The following is a 19,096-nucleotide window of genomic DNA, read 5'->3' as shown; positions in this document are numbered from 1 at the left end:
AAAAATATTTATAAAACTTTTCAACTGTATTTATTAAAATAAATTAAAATATGTTTTTTACATTTAAATATATTTATAAAAAATATACATAGCAATAATTTATTAAAAAAAAAGAAAGAAGAAAGTCCAATTAAAAGCCCCACGAAGGCAAAAATAAAAGTTAACTATTGCTAGCATTATTCATCTACACGAATAATTTTGTTTAATTGTTTGTTTAGTTATATAAAATATCTTTTATTAATAATAAATAATTTTTATTTGATTTGAATAATTTTTTTGTCAATATTGATGACAACAAACTATAAAGAATTTTAGTATAAATTAAAAGGATTATAGAAAATATACTAAAGGGGGTATGATAAGAGGAAGTGTATGGATCTAATTGGGGATAATTTAGTATTTTTAAATTTATATTTTGATATTTGGTCCCTGTAAACAATCATAATTATTAAGATCCTTCCCAATGAATATTATTTTTTCAGATCCTTCTTTCTAAATTTTTTTTAAATAAAACTACAAGGTAAAATACGATTTTATCAGTGTTACAAAAGAAGGGTTAATCGTTGGAAGAAAGAGAAGAAAATAGTTAATATTTTTTGCAAAAATTAAGTCTCAAATTAAATGGGTTAATGGAGGGAAGGTGAAAATCTTTTGAGGGAGAATAAATTTATCCTTCTAATAAATGAATTATGGTTTCTTCAAACAAAAGATGGACAAAATTACATTTTATAAATTCTAAGTTTAAATTTAAGTCTTACTATTTTTCTCATACAAGAACAATAATATTATAATATTTCGCCAACCTTTTCTCAATCTATATCTAGCCAACTTGATATTAATGTTGACATATTTTTTTGGTATAATTTTATTAATATTATTTTGTATTAAAAATGTGCTTTGGCTATCAGATATGGTGGACTAACTTTTAAAAAATAAAAGCAAGAAAAAAAGAATAAGCTATTTTCATATTTACTATTTTTATTTACATAACATTCTAATTTTTATTTATTACTAATTCGTTAAATATATGTTTTTTATGTTATAGTAGGTATCCTTTGAAATGATTTGATATTTTTTAATTTAAAAATGTCCATCTATTTTTAAAAATAGATAATATATTTATATATAATATAATATTGACAATATCTAATTACATGAAGTTGTGGAGTAAAAAAGAAGAATAATGTTGTCATGAATAAATTACAAAAGATGATGCTTAGGATTCATACATCTTTTACATTTTAATAAGGATTGCTATAAATCACTATCATGTACAATCAAATCATCAAGCATTTTGTTTGATTAACAAGACTTATAATTTTTTAATCAAAATTGTTGAGTCCAAATTCTCAAACTATATGTTAAATATTTGGTAGGAGAAATTTTTTTTTTCAGTTTTATGAAACTAAATACTAATAAGTTAGCAATATTGTTATACATGATTCCATGTAAATATTTGCTTTGCACCTATTATATTCTTCATATGATATTATCTCAAGATTAGTAAATTAAAATTCAATTTTGTCTCTAAAATTTATTCTTCTATATTATGATCAATAATATTCAGTTAATTATTACCAAAAAAAAATAATATTCAGTTAATTTGAAATAGTCACAATCAACCAATAACTCAAAAGTAATTTTTACTTTTTCATACTTAAGGCAATCAAATGCATTGATTGAATTATTATGATTCACCACACTTCTAGGATTTCACTATGTTCTTTTACAAAATTTTTATTTGTTTTTTCTTACATAATGTAGTCTTTTACCTCACAAAAAATAGAATCACTACATTTTATTTTAAGAATAAAGATATGAAATTTTGGGGAAAAGAAATTCACTTTTCCGACAGAATTAGCCACGGACAACATTCCGTCAATAATTTCCGTAAAAAATATGTCCAAACTTCTGTGGGTAAATTTAGTGACGGATTTTCTAACCGAATTTGCCATGGAATTGCAATGGAAATTACCGACGGAATTTTTCCATGGCAAATTCTATCGGAAAATTATTTTACCGACGGAAAAATTCCGTCGATAATTTCCGACAGAATTCCGTGGCAAATCCTATCGGAAAAATTTTACCGACGAAAAATTCCGTCGGTAATTTCCGACGGAATTCTTTGGCAAATTCCGTCGGTAATATTTCCGACAGAAATTCGCACAGTTTTCCGAAGGATTTTTGCGACAGAATTCATTCTGTCAGTAATTCTGTCAATGATTCAATGTTTTTTTATAGTGCCCCAATCCCACATGGCGTGTCTCACGCGTGACAATGAAAGAAAAGCATTACACAAAAGAAAAAATTATTGTAAAATTTTAGGAAAAGAATGTTATCATTAAAAAATCTTAATTTCAATTAGTAGTGTAGATTTATTATTATTTTCTATATTAAAATTTGTTATAGCATCTTACTCACTAATCATGAATTTTTTTCATGATTATATTCTTTAAGTGATTTTGTCAAAAAGAGAAAAAATTGTGGGGTTTTCCAAGTTTATTATAAATTTTGTACATGTATTTTTTCACTAAATTATATAAAACTTTTATAAATTTTGTATCATAAACAAGGTAAAAAAGAGACCGGATACTAAATCGGTTGAGGTAATACTTCAAGAGTTAGTGGGTCAGATCAGGATCAAATCAACCACATTAAAATAATATAATTTAATTAAAAATAATAAATATAATAACATTAATAATCACTAATAACAAAATATAAGAAAATATAATAATAATTTGCTTGTAATAATAATGAAGTACAACAACATTGACAATGTTCATCTTTATAATTCTTTAATAACTAAAATTAATAATTGTAACATTCTAATTTTGTTATCTTTCAAGTTTAAGCAATATTTATTATGATCGAATTAACAAAGGTTGAATATATATATAAAAGAAATTAAAATAATTATGATCTTATGTATTTGTATATATATGTGTGTGTGAATAAATGAATAAAATAATAATATTAAGAAGTCTCACATTAACTAAATGATGAGAAGATAGACAAAATATCAATGTTGAGAAGTCCCACATCGACTAAATGATAAGAAGATGGAGTTCTAGAAGCCTATATATAGGTGGTGGTAGGGAAGAGTTAAAAATGAGTTAAATAATTTTTTATTTCAATGGTTGGATAGTTAATATGATCTTTGAGGTATGAGTTGTTAAGCACACTTTGAATTTATTTTTCATAGATAGAACGTTGAATAGTAAATTATCATTTTTAAGTATTTTCACTATTGGATCGAATTACAATTTGGAGAATTGATTTATGACATCTAAGATGTTAAATTCAATAGTGGGATCATTAATTAGGCTCTTTTAGTAAGAATAATTTAACTCATATTAAATCTGTTTATTTGAGATTTTCAAGGATAGAAGTAACTTATGAATTAGGAGTTCTCTATTTAGGTTAGAAATTTGGTGACTCTAATGATATAATTTAATAATTAAAGGAATAAGTTAAGAAAATTGAGGAATTGAATCTAAACCCTCAAATACACACACACACACACAATCTCACTCTAAACCTTAGAAAAAGCCTTTCAAGTTAAAATTCTGAGTAACAATTGAAGGTCTTAGAGAGAGAGTTAAAGATTAGAAATTTGTCAATAGTTTACTCTAATCTTGTAGAGATAATGTTTTAATTTCATTTGTAGATATACATGCTATTGTGACATTTTTTTAGTACGGACCTCGTTGGTATTTGACTGTTAGCTAGGAGATCAAATAATTGAATTTCTATTTGTTGCATATTTTGGTATGTGTTGGTAAGTGATTTTTTATAATTGAATTCTTCTATATAAATTTTTATTTGCATAAACTATCTTGTGGGATAATGTTTTGAAGGGAACTGAATAAAGTGAGTTTGGAAATTTGATCTTTGGGATATAATGAGTTGGTTAAAGTTTTAATGAGTTATGTTCCTGTATATGTGTGTATCCATTTGCATGTTTTGAATCATGCATGTGCATTTAGTATGGGTTGTGGAGGAGGTGATCAAAGTTATTGAGATCTATATACTTGTCACGTGATATTGGCTTCCATATGGAGCTCTATGGTTGGCCACTATTATTGTCTTACTCATTTTTCAAGGGACTGCGACACCCCACTAGGTCTTTGAAGGGGAACCTATGGTCTACCGAATGCTCTGTGGTCTTTGGTCAATTTATATCACTCATGTGATGAGCTTGTTAGAGTAGCCAGTCAAATGAAAAGAAAGCCCATGAGTCCAGTCAGCAGAAATAAGGAGGATATAAGGATGAGTTTGGGTTTCATAGATTGCATATGACATGAAATCTTCATTGATATTTATATGTTTTGAATAAATAAAAAGTATACTATCTATTTTGAAATTATTAGCTGCATGAGATTGGAGCAAATATTTGAATTATATGGTTATTGTGAGCTTAACTGTTAAATAAATGTCTGTTGACTATTATTAACTCTGTGTATCCCACCTAAGTACACCTCACTAACATATGCTAGTGTGTGTAATAGGTAGGCATTTAGTTATTGAGATGTTATCTCACCCTTGTTGTTTAACATTTTTCAGGTGAAAGCTTTAGAGGAGGGATGCTAAGGAAGGATCAGGAGGAGTTAAACTACAATAGCAACTTGTAGCACCTCCTCAATCTGAGTTATATTGTTTCCTATATATTGCCATCATAGGACAATTTGTGTTTAATTGATATGTCATGTTGGATTTTCTTTCCATACTTTAATTTATTGTTGAAAAAGTTGTATAATTAATCTTAAAAATTTATATTAAAACACTTCAAGAATTATAATTATTTTATTGATATTAAAAAATTTTGTTTAGAGATAATCAAGATACTATGTACTATATAACAACTACTACAAAAACAAAAAGACTTTTGACCACAACTTTTAGTGGGCACTAAAAAAGTTATGCTAAAAATTGATTTTTAACAACTCTAAGACATCACTGCTAAAAGTATATCCTTTAATGGAAACTTTTTAGTTGTTACTAAAAATATGACCTTCAATGATGACTTATTTGTCACCATTGACAATTTGATTTTCAGCAATGACTTCTCAAAGGCATTGTTGAAGGTCTTGCATTCAATAATGACTTTTTAAAATCACCATTAAATGATAGAATTTTAGCGACGACATTTTATGTTGCTACCAAGAGTCTTTAAAAGGCATACTTTTAGATGTTGCTGCTAAAAGTGTGTATATATTTTTTGATAGTGAAAGTATAGTTTAATAATATATATTTAGTTTTAGAATAATAATCCTTAGATTCATTTCAACTTAATGTCAAGAAGATTGGATGCAAAAGGTGGTTACAAGTTTGAATCTTGGAATGGTAGCCAGATAACGAAGTGGCATGAGGTGGAGAAGTGTCCAATGGTGATGTGGCAGTGCCGATGGTGAAATGCCATCCAGTGACAGTGAGGCCTATTTTTTTTTAGCCAAATTTTCAGCAACGACAAAAATGTCACCACTAATAATCTCTTCTGTATTATGTCGCTACCAAAACTTATAAAGCTAATAAAACTTATAGAAATTATACATGTAGGGGCATGTTGATCTCTCCCATTGCCCCAAACCTTGACCTCTCTCATTTAGCTGTTTAATTTTGATTGTTCCTTTTCTTTAATTTCTATCTTATTTATTCTCTTGCCCAAAAATTCTTCCCTCATGCCACACTCACATGATTTTGCATGGGATTTTATTATTAAACTCTAAATTATAAAATTACATCTCCTTTCCTTGGAACCCCCAGGCCAAACACATACATACATCTATATATACACAAAATTCATTTTTGTGTTTAGTGGCGCCAAACTCATATTAGGGCTTACTATTACACCAAAACCTGTTCTAAGCTTATTAACATCCTTGGATTTAACAAAACTTCGCTCCCTCTTATTCAATCACCACTCTCTATTAGTCTCACTCTCGAGTTTCAACTTCATCAATCACCAAGCATCATAAAGGCCCATAGCCCCTATATATATTTTTTATTTCTTGGTCCCCCCTTATAACACCACCGGTAAGCTTCCGCCTTAACATTTATTGGACCAAAATCTGTTGCAACTGACACCTATCCCCTTGGTATCATGGCATGATAAAGCACGTTTTGGGCTATACATATTGGGCTGTAATATGTACCAATTTCATTTTGGGCTTAGGGCTGTGAAGTTACTACCCCTTCTTTATTGATGCTTATTTACTAATTAAGTTTTAGAAAGAGTTAATATAATTTTAAGTCTCTCAAATTTATCCTTATTTTGATTTTGGTTCCTCAATTTTTAAACTGAAGGTTTTGATCTCTTAATTTTCTTTTCATTTAAAATATTAATTTCTATAATTTAATAAAAACTTGGATTATTTTACCCCTAGAGAGACAAAATCTATAATTTGGAACTTAAAAGACTAAGACCAAAATAAGAGTAAATTTGAGAACCAAATATTATTTTAACCCTTTTTAGAAATTATTGAGATTGAGTTTAATGGAAGGAGCTAGTCTCCCATAACATAGTGAACTAAGGTTTGAAGTTTTCGTTGTGTGAGATGCTTACACTTGATGCACGATAATATCTTGAACATATTTACTTCAAGTAGAAAGATACTTTTGCTTAACAAAAAACAATTAAAAATAAATCCTTTAATACTCTATGAGGATTTTCTATTTTAATTACTTTTTTTACCTTATAAAATAATTTTCCTAACATGTTTCGGCCAAATGATAATCTCTAACTATTTTTCTTTAAATTTTTGAGAAAGCAAACCCTTAATTATCAGAAATTAGCTTTAAAATTGTTTACAACTCTTTCTGGAAACTTTATTTCTTTAAAATTTCATTTAAAAATAAGCTCTTTAGCCAACTAAATCCTTTTTGAGACGTTTTTATTTTTTAGGATTTATCTAAGCCTAAAAAATACCTTATAAACTGCTGTCTTGTTTTTCATTTTCCCGTACTTCCTCAATTTTTCAGGCTTTTTTCATAATTATAATTTTGACTCAATGTTTGCTCTTATTTATATTCTTGCCCCTAAACCCACTGTATTTTTAACTTTTGTCCCAATTTAACTTATTTTACCGGTATTCAAGATTTAAGATGTTACATAGCATCTGAATTGTAGCTTCACTGCAACCATATGAAAGTTGCAATATTCACAACATCATCAAAATTTCACAAGACTGGAAAATCTATAAGTTAAGGCTATTTTGGATTTCTTGTTTGAGATTGGGATAAAATGAAAACTTTCATATGGGTGAAGCTGCAATCTTATGATCCTAGTCTACTTCGCATTTATTGTTCGACATTGGTGTTATGTTGGATTATCCGAGTTGCCTCAACTATGTCTACATTCTTGAACTGCTACATCAATGTTTTTACATGTAAAAAGAATATAATTTGCTCAATGATCTTCTCATCCATTCTAATTTCAGTGGTGCTTTAGAAAATGATATCCACTTGCTCCTTCAATCCTTTTCTGATCACCCTCTCTACGAAACTGATCTTACAAAACTGATGATTTATTAAATTCCCATTCCGCGGACCATATCGTACCAATATTAGTTGTATCATTTTCTTTATTTTATAAAATTCATCTTTTTAACATAAAAATGTAACACTAATTGACATTGGTTATTAAGTATATCACGTTTATTTTATATGTTGAATTATTTCTTGGGAAGACTTGCTTTTAAAACTAATTGAAATACTGAAATGATAAATGGGGTCTCTAAATTTAATAAATTCCTAATCAAGTCATGGATCCAATTTGGGATTTATAAATGTGGAGTAGTAATTTTACCTTTATGCCCTCTCCTCTCTCCCCTAAAATCTTTTGTCCCTCTTCTTCTCTTGTTCCTCTTTCTCCCTCTGCTTCCTCTATTCCTCTTCCTGCCATCTCGTCCCTAACTCTTTGATTATCTTCACCTCCTTAGCCTTTCTTTACCCTATACCCTATTCCTCTTCCTGCCATCTCCCCTCAAACAAAGAAGTTGGAGAGAAAAGGAGGTGAGGAAAAATCTTAATGAGCTCAATTTTAAAAATTAAAGTACAGTTATAAGATAAAAGAGTAAGCAAAACTAGTTAAAATCGAACTCATTAAAAATTTTTCTACCCTTCTTTCTTCTCTATTTCCCTCACACCAAACAGGTTAGAGAGATTGTGCGTAAGATGCATGAGTAGCAACACGACCATATCTTTAATCCATTGCTAGTTTGACAAATCGCTTTCGTTGCCCTGCAGAGACGCAAGGTTTCATTATTTTTTCTTTGTTTTCGAGCTTGCAACTCCCATTTTCATATCAGTCACTTGAAGAGCACTTTTCTATGTCACATCCATTAACTAATAATCTAACATTTGTCTGACATCTGGCAGTAGCTCAAGTTTTCATAATCCCATTTCCAACTTCAGAAGGCAAGCTTCATCACAATGTTTTTCAGATTAATTAAAAAAGAGGATGAAAGAAGGGAAGATTAGCCAAATATGGTCATTCACAAGCCTTTTTGTTATCCTTTGTTTGTCTATTATTAATGGCTTATTTGGATGTTTTGGCTGATACTGTTGGAGCCAAAGGATTTCAAAACAATTGTATACCCATTGTCACTGATTAATTAGAGTTATATTGTGTCGCAATTACTAATCAGCAATAGAATTGATGAGGCATTAACAAGTTAAATTTCGATTCGTAAGTTTTTATTTGCAATTTACAAGTTCCCATTCATAACAAAATTTTGCAACAACCTCATAACTCAGGCACAAGATAGCTTTAAAAATTAACACGTTAAATTTTGCAATTCACAACTTCTCATTCGCAACTCAATTTCTCATTCACAACAATTTATTTTTTTAATAACCATGTTTTTAACTCAAGTACAATACAACTTTAGAAATTAACACGGTAAATTGAGAAATTCACAAGTTTTCATTTGCAATTCACAAGTTTCCATTTGCAATGGAACTGATGCAATAACCATCTGTAACTCAAACACAAGCCTTCCTTAGAAATTAATGCATTAACTTTCGCAATTCACAAATTTCCATTTGAAATTCACCAGTTTTTATCACAACAAAACCTTTACAATAAACCTCTTGTAACTCAAACACAAGACAAACTGAGAATTAACACGTTAAATTTTTCAATTCACAATTTTCATTTGCACTTCACAAGTTATGATTCACAGCCAACTCAAGCACAAGACATCATGAGAACTTAACATGTTAAATCGATGACATGCCAAATGACATAACACTTAAAAAACTAGACCAAACCAACTGGGTTGGACCAAAACTTGATCAACCAATCACCTAGGTGGTTCGGTTGTCAATAAAAAAACTAGTGGAGGTCAACCTGTGAGGACCTAGTATAACCCAGGAGCAACCCATTCAACTCGACTAGTTTGGTGGGTTAGCCTAGTGATAACCTCTTGAAATTCCTACTAATTCAGCTTGTTTTAACACTCTTTTATGGGTTTTGGAAGCTAATTGTGCATGGTTATTCCCTTAAAGCTGGAAAATAGGGCTTAAATAAAGTAAACCTTGATTTGTGCTAACAATCAGGGATTATTTGTGCAATGCTTCTAAGATTCTTTGTCTTGGAAATAACAAGAGCTGGAAGAAGAATGACAAGGAGAAAGATTCAATTACTTTAGGTTGATCAGAGGAAGAGCAAGGACCAGAGTGAGCAAAGATATATGGAAGACCAAAGGTGGAGAGGCTAGAAAAAGCACCCTTCGCCACGGCACTCGGAGCAAACCGCCACAATGTGTCCAACAGAAAGGAAGAAAGGACATTTTACATAAGGCACTGCTATCCATATTCACCACAGCTCTCAATCCTTTCTGAGAGGCTTGCAATTCTCTAGTAGGCGCCGCAGCACCTGTCCATATTAGCCACAGTGTCTGTCCCCTCACAGCTATGTGTTTTGCATTGTAACTTAAAAATTAGGGCATATAAGTGTGGAGGACTTGTGATTTTCAAGGAGACTTTGACTTGGAGGCTTATTTGGAGGTGCTCTTTGCTCGGGTTTGGAGGTTTTGAAGTTTAGGAACATTAGGCTTGAAGTTGTAAGAGATTGAAAGCTTATTCCCTCATTTTCCTTGGTTTTTTCTTCTCTTCTCCTTTGTTTTTGTAATGGCTGCAAAATATTCATGTGTTTGTATCTTCTTGCTGAATATGTGTAGCTAGAATAGTCATTCTAGGGTTATTTTGATCTATTGTATGGATTAAGACTTGTTTTAACTCTCTCTTTAGTGTTAATGATAATGTTATATTGTTTTTTATCTTGAGCTTATTGCTTCTTTGTAAATGGCCACCATTTGGACTGACTTGTTGATTGGTTTAAGCTTGAGACAGTTAAATTGATTTTTAAACTTGGGTAAAAACATACTAAACTGGAAATTTATCTTATTAAATAGATGATTTGTTGATAGAATAGAGATACATATATAGACCTAGCATCATCCAAAAAGGGTTTCAGTTTTCAAAGTGTAACCTTTTTAAACAAAAGCAAGAGATTGTGAAGTTTAATTAAGATTGCAAAACTTGGTTTTTGACTTAAGAAAGCTTAATCAATATTTGTGAACCCTTGACTAACTTAACTTATTGTTAACCTCCATTTGAGAAGTTATTATTCAAGTCTTATGAAGTGCATTAGTGAGAAATAACCCTAGCCTTATTTGTCTCAAAGTCAATTTTATTTTATTTCAATTTCGATCTCTGTTTTCAAATTACATTACACAACTTCATTTACGATAATTATTTCACTTAACCTAATCAAGCACAATTATAATTTTTTAACTTGTCTAGCCTTAGTATTTGAGGGAACGATTTTTTTTTTTATACTGCTTGTGACCCATCTACTTGTGTTCGAGCTTTTAGGTGAACACCTAGTTATGTTTTCTTTAAAAAAAAATTCTGGGTAAAAACATACTAAACGAAATTTATCTTATTAAATAGATGATTTGTTGATAGAATAGAGATACATATATAGACCTAGCATCATCCAAAAAGGGTTTCAGTTTTCAAAGTGTACCTTTTTACAAAAGCAAGAGATTGTGAAGTTTAATTAAGATTGCAAAACTTGGTTTTTGACTTAAGAAAGCTTAATCAATATTTGTGAACCCTTGACTAACTTAACTTATTGTTAACCTCCATTTGAGAAGTTTTATTCAAGTCTTATGAAGTGCATTAGTGAGAAATAACCCTAGGCCTTATTTGTCTCAAAGTCAATTTTATTTTATTTCAATTTCGATCTCTGTTTTCAAATTACATTACACAACTTCATTTACGATAATTATTTCACTTAACCTAATCAAAAGCACAATTATAATTTTTTAACTTGTCTAGCCTTAGTATTTGAGGGAACGATTTTTTTTTTATACTGCTTGTGACCCATCTACTTGTGTTCGAGCTTTTAGGTGAACACCTAGTTATGTTTTTCTAAAAAAAAATTCTAAAGTTGTTTTAATGCCAAAAAATGACTTCATTTTCTTTCTTCTTTTTTTTTTTGAAGCTATTGATAATTATTAGTTTAGTATCTAAAGGAATGTAGGTAGGAATATTTGTTACCATAAATCTATTTTGATATTTTGCTAGAGTGAATATATAATTATTTTAATAGTATAATGCTATGATGCCAATTCATCAAGGTAATTGTAGAGAAAGTTGGAAAGAAAATGTAAGTATATGATTATTTTGTTAGTGATTTAATATATTGAATTGATATTTAATCTTTTTGGATGGTATGATGAGAATTTAAATTAATTTTGAACTTTTGTTCTTGACCTATTTGACTCCAGGGTTAACTCTGATTGGACCTACTAATCCTTGATCCACTATCTTAATTGATTCATGGGATGGTGAGGTTTTTAGTTCCTTGTATTTAACCAAGCAATATAGGAACACAACACAAAGAGTAAAGGAAGTATTTAACATGAGTCAATTGCCACAATTCTTGTGTATTAAGGAATGCGTTAAATTAATAAAAAGATTTAATTTTACTCTTATTAAAATTCCTTCTCCCCATTACAAATCATTCTCATATTTTCCTCTTCTTTCTCTCTTTCCAATGAAATGAAGTAAGGATAAAATTAGAAAAGAAGCATTAAATATATATACACATACACTACAAGTTACTTACATTGAGGATCAAAACTTTCCTTATGAGTAACTTATATTTAGGACCGAGTAGTACTTTTCTTCCACATGTTATGTTATATATATCCATAATCAATAAAAGTAGGAAGAGAGAATAGAATTTAATGATAGAGTTTTAGCATAGGTAATACAAATAACATTAGAAATCATTTGAATTTTATGATAAATTTAATAATTTAAATTTTTTTACTATTAATTAATTAGTTAAAACATACTTATGTTTAGAATGAGGTGGAGTATTTTCTACACGCTTTTCCTGGACCACAATATATGAGAGATCGAGGTGGCCTACATAGATTCATCTTGTCGAGGATGTCATCATCCCTATCCTCATCTTCTGTTCAAATCCACTGAGTCCGCTCAATCAATTAATTGGAAAATTATATTACTACTTGAATTCTTCCACAAATGCTTCCAAATTCAGTCCTCTTCTTGTAAAGAAAAACAGATAGCGATCGGCAATTAGGTTCTTCCCCCTCACAAGTCTTAAGTCTTCCACTTTGGAATTATTAATACGAAGTGTGTGCATTTGAACTTTCATATTCCTTCCTCGTTATTTCCTATATGCTCCAAGACTCTCACTCATCAAATGCCCCACCTCCCACACGAAAATGAAAAAGAAATGTAATACTTCTCTGGTCCTTAAGATATACTACCTCCGGTCCTACAAACAAGATCTTATAATTAGTATTGGAGGTAATAGTAATTAATTAATTTGAGTACATTAATAAAATTAATTAGTTAAATTAGTTAATATGATTTTTTTTTTCCTAAAACACATAATCATTTTCTTATTTTCCTATCTCTCTCTTCTACTTCATTATTATTGCTGGGAGAATATGAGAGTTAGTTTGAGAAAAAAATGGATAAAGATGAAAAATAAGTCTTCAATTATGTTCTACGTTAAAGACGGAAGGAGTAACTTTTAGCATTTACTCATTATCACTACATGTGTCCGTATATTCTTATACATCATTAGATAATTGAAAACAAAACATCATCCACAAATCCTAGTAGTTTACCTCAATTTCAAATCAGGTAGTGTAATTTAAGTTGTTTGAATTCGATTCTTTTTGCATGAAATGCAATGATATAGATTCTATAAAGAGCCCATGAATTTGTATAGATTTAAATTAGTAGTTTGTACACTCAGGGATGGAATGCATATAACAGATCAAACTTAAAGAGCCGATTTAAACAAAACACAATACAGAGATTTAATTCAAATTAAGATCAATAATTATAAGGACTTCTAATTAAATTAATTTTAATTCAAATAAATGTATCTTGTTATGTTCAAAAGAATAAATTTATCTATTTGTGAGCAATACCATTTGAATGGAAGAATTTAGATCTACAATTGATGTCAAAACATTATTGTTGATAAATAATTTGTAAGTATGTATGAAAGCTCTGTTCCTTTTTTTTTTTTTTGTCACCATCTAGTTATAAAGTCTACTTTTACTTGGATGAACCTAGATCTGGCCTCGCCTGGGAAAAGAAAAAACTGCAACATGCTTTTAAGGAATATAAGTAATACATAACTTAAAAAAAAGTGCAAATAACATGCTAAGACCATTAAGAACAGTTTTTTGAAAAGGAACAAATTATATTCGGGTTTTGCATGTATACTTAAAGCAAGTCCCCCTCTGTATCTAAATTTAATAATTTTTACATTTATACTAAGTTATTAAATTCTTTTCCTATATGATTCGTACTTTTGGCCTTTTTTTTTTTTCACTTTCCAAACTTTTCATCACTATCCTCAATTGGGAATATTGTTTAAATCGAATCCAACCGACAATCAAAATACAGAATGAACTGAGGCCTTTATTCAATTACTTAACCATATTTGTAAGATGAAAAGCATCCTTAAAATTAAAAGTTTTGATATGATATGTTTGTTTGCGGCCAAGGAGTACGTGGGTGACAAAAGTGAAATGGACAGTAACATGCATATTACAGAATAGAATATATTGCCTCCGATCCTTAATATAAGATCTTGTTTGACTTTTATTTTTGGTCCTAAATATAAGACCACAATCCACTTTGTCTCTCATATTTATATTTTTTTTCTAAAGTAACCCTTCTAATAATAAGAGTTCTAGTCAATACACTTGATTAGCAAGGATATTTTAGGAAAGACCACCTATTTAGGACAAATAACTAACTCAACTTACTTTCTTAATCTCCTCAAATTAGTCAATTGGCTCTTATAATTAGGACCAAAGGTAATAGTTGATAGACTAGAGGTCGATCAACTATATAACTTTTTCCAATCAAGAGAAATATTTAATCATGAAGTGAGAAAGGATTTATATACAACTCCGTAGGCCAGTGATTGTCACGGCTTTAGGATATTTTCATTGTTGTATTATCTCTCTAAGAAAAGAGAGATTTTTGTCATTGGATCATTTACATTAATTAGTTACTTCCCCTTGCTATAAATATAGAGGCTAGATAATTAATTTACACAGATTACAAAAAATCAGGTATTTGTAAAGAAATATTTGTTAATTTTCTTAAAATACACATTCAATCATTTGCACTAAAAATACTTACATTGATGGAAACCCACTTTTTATATTTATAATTTGAGAAAAATTATAAATTAAAGGACAATATGAATTTCAATCTTACATTTAGGATTAAAATGAATCCTTCAAATAGCCCTTACATTGAATATCAAAATGGGTATTATATACAAACTCTTAAGCATATGTTCTTCTACAAATGGTACGTGATGGCTACGTGATAAATATACAAATGATATAGCATTGACAGAGTATAAAATAAATATGAATTATAAATCAATGAAAATTAGAGATGAATTAACACTACCACATTGAAAAGGAAATTTCCTTATTAATTCTCAAACTCATACTACAAAAGCACAGTGATTAACTACTAGAAGAGAGATACACCACTCGGAAATGACGTCCACTTATCTCCTAGTAAAGCATATGTTTACTAGGTCGAAAAATATTCCTACAAAAGTAGGTCCAATAAAGTATATCAGACCAAAGTGGAATAGCAGAAACACAAACAAGGGTATAGGTATAAAAGCAAGTGCGGAAATAAAGTTAGGAACCCACTTTGAACCATGACAAAACATGATGAAAAAGGCACTACTAAATGCTATCATCATACTTATTATGGAGATGAACAAAGCAACCAAACCAGATATGAGCTTCAAGGGTAATGACTTGTGAAAATCATCTTCTGCATAACGTGAGATGAGGATGGACAAGAAAATCAGTATGGAAGTTGACGATGAGATCATTGCAATCGCATCAGATATGGCAAATATCAGGAATGATGTTTCCCCAAGTAATTAGGGTTTCCTGATTTGTCATCAATACCACCTGGTATGCTGAACACAGCTGTAAACACTCCAGTAGTAATGAGAGTGGAAACAAGCATGGAGGATTTTGCTGTTTTCTTCATCCATGATTCTGCTTCTTTTAGCAAGTCTTTGTGCTCCTCTGTGAATAGTTGGCGAGGAGTCAAGCCATCTACATTTTTCATCTCTATCAATGACGGTGGCACTATCTTCTTCACCTCCTGCCATATAAAAGAATATACTATATGAACGGTGTAAAATTTATAACAAACTGCAGTCACAAGCCCTAACCTATTCCTCTACAATATACAAGATGCATCAAGTAATAAGAACATATGTAAGTAATAGAGATAGATTAAATATTATTTGCAGCAAAATACCTCAAACCATGATAACTCAAAGTCATTTGGAAAGCGGCTCCAGAAACTATGTTTAATCGATCTTGCGGTGCTAATCTTGCGGCATATGCAATAAGTTTCCTTCTTCTTCAGAATCCTCAAAACCTACTATGAAATCTTTGAGCCGGCCAATATCATGAATGAGATTAAAGATATCAGCATAACGACGCAAAATTGCAACATGAATTATGGTTTGATTTCTCCATTAACTTCCCATATCAAATCAGGATAGGTGCTTATAAGCTCAGCTAGAATTCAAAGTTCCCAACTTCTACAGCAATAAACGTTACTTGTGCAGGTTCTCTTATGTTGTCCATAATCATTCCATCATCTTTTGCAAGGAATATACTCCACAAGTGTTTTACTAGTTGAAGTTGTTGTGTTTTTCCTCAAACCTGGGAAATACAATTCATATGTATCAAACCGACTTTATCATAATTATATCTTTCGTAATTTGTGATCATGAAGACTTACAAGTCTTCATGAGCCGCTTTCTATATCTCTGACTTTGACAAATAGAACTTAAGGGCTTTCGAGCCAATATATGCAATATGTCTCATTGTTTCGCGTATCTCTCTCAAAGCTAGATCTGGATACGTCCCCTGGTTATGGCGGCGCGAGCTAGACCCCGGTCTTGATCTAAGATATGCTTTGCCGCTTTCCAATCACCTTTCAGTGGCCTTGTGAAGAGGAACACAAAACCTTGTGTATTTGTCTCTTCTTCTTCTGAAACAAGTTAATTAATGGAAACCTTTATATATATAGATTTGTAATATAAATGGAAACACACTAAAGAGAAAGAGATGAGATGAGATGAGATGAGAGATCGTACGTGTGGGATCTATAAGATTAAGGTTAGGCGTTCTAAACTGAGCTGAAGCAACCCTTTGAAGTTGTTGTGTTGGTATAGTCACAGAACTTTCATCTGCTACGGCCATGTCTTTGTCAAGAAAGGACAGTATTTGTGTTCAAAAATTAGTTGGTCTCTTTGATTTGAAGAGGATAAATTTGGGTATGTTATGCTTGAAGCTGGCTATGGCGTGTGAGGAACAAACTCTGTTTGTTGAAGGATTGGTTAATGAAGTTTTGGCTCTGCTAGAGCACTCACAAAGGGCGCTCATGCATGAGTTAACCGAGCTCTTGAATCATAAAGCTGACAGCTAGTTCTGTTCTCTTATTTATCGTATGGATGCGGCAGCAGCCCTCCTGCTAATTCTTCCAACCAAAAAAATCATACATTTTACTAAATATATATATTTTAGGAGCTTCTTAAAATCCAAAATTATTTATTAGAATGTGAAAAAGTAATTGAAAGTAATACTTTTGAAAAATCTCAACTGAAAATAATAATGAATAATACTACTTCCAGTCCTTAATATAAGAGTTAGTTTGACTTTTAATTTGATTCTAAATATAAGGTCCCAATTCACTTTGTCTTGCATATTTATCCATTTTTTAAAAAATAATCTTATAATAGTTGTGCATGTTAAATGTTCTATCAAATAGTAATTTTAGCTAATACACATAATTAGCAGATGTATTTTAGAAAATATAATACCTATTTATTACAAAATAACTAATTTAACTAATTTTTTTAATATTTTTAAATTAATTAATTAGGTCTTATATTATGGATTGGAGTTAGTATTTAATTTCTACTAACATAAAAGTTTAGCCGTGCAGGCACATGCATACTCCACGCACAAATATTGAATAAACCGATTTCATTATTCTTTACTCAAAAATGATAAAATAGGGCAAAAAGAGAGAAAAGAATAGAGCATTGTTATTTATAACATAGAAGTAATATTTTTCAGGTTAATTAAAAAGGTAAAGCTAAATCTATTGTACATTAAACACTTTAAAAATTAGAGTAATAAATTTAATTGAAAAATAATATTCGGTATTCAATATAATCACAAAATAATACCACAGTGTTAGATGCATTGTAAAAAAAAAATCAGAAATTAATATATCTAAACAAAATAAAATTAGAGTATTGGCTGAATTTTATAATTATTTTTGGTACAAGTGTCTAAAACAAACAAAAAGATGGTCCCCGGGAACCGAGCAATTATTGTAGCATGACGTCATCATGCTAACGTCATGCCCTCCTATGAAGCGGCCTCCTCACTTTTCTTCTTGTATTTTTCACGGGCAAGGCGAAATAAATGGTTTATAATTAAAATTTCCGCCCTTTATCCTTGTTATTACAAGAATAAAAATAATATAACATAACATTGATTTATCTAAAATATTAATTTTAAATAATATTCTTAATTTATATAAATAATTAGGATAAAGTATATCTTTAATTCTTAATTTTATAGAAAGTTTCAATATACGCCTTTAGCTTTAAAAACTATACTTTTAGTCTTTTAAACCATAAAATTATTAACAAAAAAATAATGATATGATTCTTAGATATTGATAAAAAATTCTTAAATATTAATTATTAAGTTTATTTTCAAATAACCATGATTGTTACAAATCATTATTGAAGTCTAATAATTTTTAGGATTAAAGGATCAATTTTATACTTTTTAAAGTGAGGAGCCTGAATTAAACCTTATAAATGAAGTTAAATACTAAATATATACTTTAGTGCAGTGTTTTAAATAGCCGGACCAGACCGGACGGTCTGACCGGCTGAACCGTGACCGGACACTCCTTCGGCTCGGTCCAAGTGGAAAACTTGTTCTAAAGGGTAAACCGGATTTGCCCAGCATTAGGCCGTTGCTAACCGTTATCCGTTAAAACCCGGGACCGGAGCGGCTAAGTGAAAGCCGTCCGGCCAGAACCAGTCCAAACTTCCACCTCCAGAGTCCACTTGTAACTTCCGTCAAAGAAAATCCAATACCTCAAAACTGGTTTGGAAACGTTGATTACATGTCCCCACACCACCACCTTTTTCTCTATCATGGGTATGGAAAAGAGGATAGTAGAAGAGAGCGTAAAAGAAAGAGAAGAAGAAGAAGAAAAAGAAGAGAAGAAAAGAATGTCTCACGATAGCACTGATTATATCCAAAACTATCAGATCAACAAAAAAAGTCTAAGTGACAGATTGGAGAAAAAAAAAAACGAGCATCATCTTTACCAGTATGAAGTTCAAAGCATTCTGAAATACCGGAGAAGAAGAAATTTTGACAGCAACACGCTTGAGCTTGAGAAGCTAAAAGAGTTTGAATACCCAAAG

General features: G+C 30.3%; 1 pseudogene; it reads right to left on the bottom strand.

Moving 5' to 3' along the window:
- Positions 1 to 15,110: 15,110 nt before the first annotated feature.
- Positions 15,111 to 16,838, bottom strand: LOC114762081 (uncharacterized; annotated as a pseudogene).
- Between the last annotated feature and the right edge of the window lie 2,258 nt (positions 16,839 to 19,096).

The sequence above is a fragment of the Neltuma alba genome, unplaced genomic scaffold (genome assembly GCF_004799145.2).
Source record: "Neltuma alba isolate B1F8T4 unplaced genomic scaffold, ASM479914v2 tig00011186_pilon, whole genome shotgun sequence".
NCBI lineage: Eukaryota > Viridiplantae > Streptophyta > Magnoliopsida > Fabales > Fabaceae > Neltuma > Neltuma alba.
The sequence above is the reverse complement of the archived record's forward strand: the minus strand, read 5'-3'. Positions and strand labels throughout refer to the sequence as shown.